Here is a 2893-nt window from a genome sequence, read left to right as displayed (position 1 = left end):
CACACACACACACACACACACACACACACACACACACACACACACACACACACACACACACACACACACACACACACACACACACACACACACACACACATACACACGCGCACACACACACACGCACGCACGCGCGTAGATCAGCGGTGAATGATAGTAAATTTTTCATTATAGTCCCCCTGCTATACATACAAAGACTCACGCACGCAGTCAGATACGCACGCACGCGCACACATGCTCGCACGCACATAGGTACACTCCCGCACCACTTACAGAGCTGTCAGTTTGACACAGTTGACCTGTCAGTGGCTTACTGCGCGGACCATTACCATTTAATTACCATTAATTATTATTACCGTGAATGATTATTAATTGATTAGTACTAATAATAAACTTGCTGTTCGTTACGGTTTTATTACTTATTGCGTTATTTAGACATTAATGATGTGATTAATAATATATGCATGCGTTACAGGGACATGCAGTGTATATATAAATATATACATGTATATATAAATAATAGCAACAGTCATGCAGACAGCGACTTCATTCCCTCACCCCTCTACCACCCCCTCGCTCGCGCTCTCTCTCCCTTTCTCCCCTTTCTTTCTTTCTCGCGCTCGTCGTTTCACTCCCTTCCTCTCGTCATCCCTTGCGCTCGATCGCTCGTCAGGAGGCGCTGTAGTACGAGCAATTTAAAGATGGTGCATCAATAATTTCGACGACCCGCCATCAATAATTTCTCTCTCGTAGCTCACAATGGCTCACATTCAAAAATTCAATTAAACCAGGAAGTAGTGCTTATACTGCATCTGTTTCCGTCAGGCGAGTCATCGGGTTATGGGCTCGCTGTATTATGCCTTGTATCATGATAACGTATTGTGTTTGAAATCACCCGATAAGATTAGATGGTGATCTCAAAACACAGCGCGCTTCCAGCAACAGCACGTGATCTATGACGTCATTACGACGTCACATACATGCGTAGGGTGCGATTACCGTCGGCAGCATTCTAGCATTCAGCATAGAGATGACCCACCGCCAGACGGCGTCCGCAGGGAAGCACATATGAAACAATAAAGTAATAAAGTTTTCGTGAATAGCGGATGATTTCTGGTAATATGCATTCTATTGATACGCGAATGACAATATATGCGCCACGTCGTTTTTCGAATCGAATGATTTTCTCCGGAAACAGCTGATCTTATTTCACCCGCGACTTGAGCTGCTGATGAGCCGCCTAGGATGGCACAGCGGTATATTCTACACACGAATCCAGACGGACTGCTTGTAGTGTCTATGCGGCGGCGGGGGGGCATCGCCTGCGAAATGCTACGCGCACAGCGTGAGGCGAGGAATCGACTACTTAGCGGCTTGCTGCTTGCCTGGCTGCTTGCCTGTCTGCGCACCTGCCTGTCTGCTTGCCTGTCTGCGCACCTGCCTGACAGCTTCACAGCTTCACGGCTTCACGGCTTCACAGCTTCTTTCGGCGCCGTTTCTATCGACGCGCTCAAACCCGCTCCCTCCATCTCTACCTCCTCCATCTCTACCTCCTCCATCTCTACCTCCTCCATCTCTACCTCCTCCATCTCTACCTCCTCCATCTCTACCTCCTCCATCTCTACCTCCTCCATCTCTACCTCCTCCATCTCTACCTCCTCCATCTCTACCTCCTCCATCTCTACCTCCTCCATCTCTACAGCGTCATTCCTCTTCACGAGCAGAGACAAAAAAGTCATCATCTCGTTTATTTATCAACGTGCCCGTTAATTAATTACATAACTATCTAATTATCACGCGCTGATGGTTGCTCCGCTAGCGAGACATGACACGCGGAGGGACGCGTGGTGAGTGACAGGCGTGGCATATACAGTTCGTGATGTCGTTCGGGTCGGTAAGCGCCCACCTGCCCACCTGCACATCGTGATGTTGCTAAGCTTCACATGGAGGGCGGATTAGTCATGGAGTGTAATTAATCGCTGATTTTAATTGTAGATGCGCACGTTATTATCTACTGATGTGACTGGTAGGTATGCTGGAAATTGCTCAGCCTGACAGTCATCTAGATAAGCAGGCAGACAGGTGCGCAGACAGACAAGCAGGCAGGCAGGTGCGCAGACAAGCAAGCAGGCAGGCAGGTGCGCAGACAGACAAGCAGGCAGGCAGGTGCGCAGACAGGCAAGCAGGCAGGCAGGTGCGCAGACAGGCAAGCAGGCAGGCAGGTACGCAGACAGGTAAGCAGGCAGGCAGGTGCGCAGACAGGCAAGCAGACAGGCAGGTGCGCAGACAGGTAAGCAGGCAGACAGGTGTGCAGGCAGGTGCGCAGACAGGTAAGCAGGCAGGCAAGTGCGCAGACAAGCATGCAGGCAGGCAGGTGCGCAGACAGGTAAGCAGGCAGGCAGGTACGCAGACAGGTAAGCAGTGAAGCCGTGAAGCTGTGAAGCTGCGAAGCTGTGAAGCTGTGAAGCTGTGAAGCTGTGAAGATGTGAAGCTGTGAAGCTGTGAAGCCGTGAAGCCGTGAAGCTGTGAAGCTGTGAAACATGTCGTTTGTCGATGATTCTGCCGAGTATTCATGAGCATGTCCGACGATGACGACGTCGACTGGTGCGTGCGCGCACGTACGCGTGCACGCACGCATACACACATGCACGCACGCATACACGCATGCACGCACGCACGCCTTTATCGGCGAATCTAATATGCGATTCTCAATTAGCCGAGTCATGTAGAAAGTGGAGTGTTTAAATCTCGTACCCGGACGGAGTATCTTTATTTTCAGGGTCTGTCCATGAAAAAGCCCTTCTCCGCGTCCGGTGTCGCGCGAAATATCAGAGATAGCCCCGCGCCGCCTCGACCCGACCAATGACAGCTCTTCTTGTGTTACGATAGGTTG

The sequence above is a fragment of the Priapulus caudatus genome, unplaced genomic scaffold (assembly GCF_000485595.1).
Source record: "Priapulus caudatus unplaced genomic scaffold, Priapulus_caudatus-5.0.1 Scaffold711, whole genome shotgun sequence".
Classification (NCBI taxonomy): Eukaryota; Metazoa; Priapulida; class Priapulimorpha; order Priapulimorphida; family Priapulidae; genus Priapulus; species Priapulus caudatus.
Note: the sequence above shows the minus strand (reverse complement) of the source record.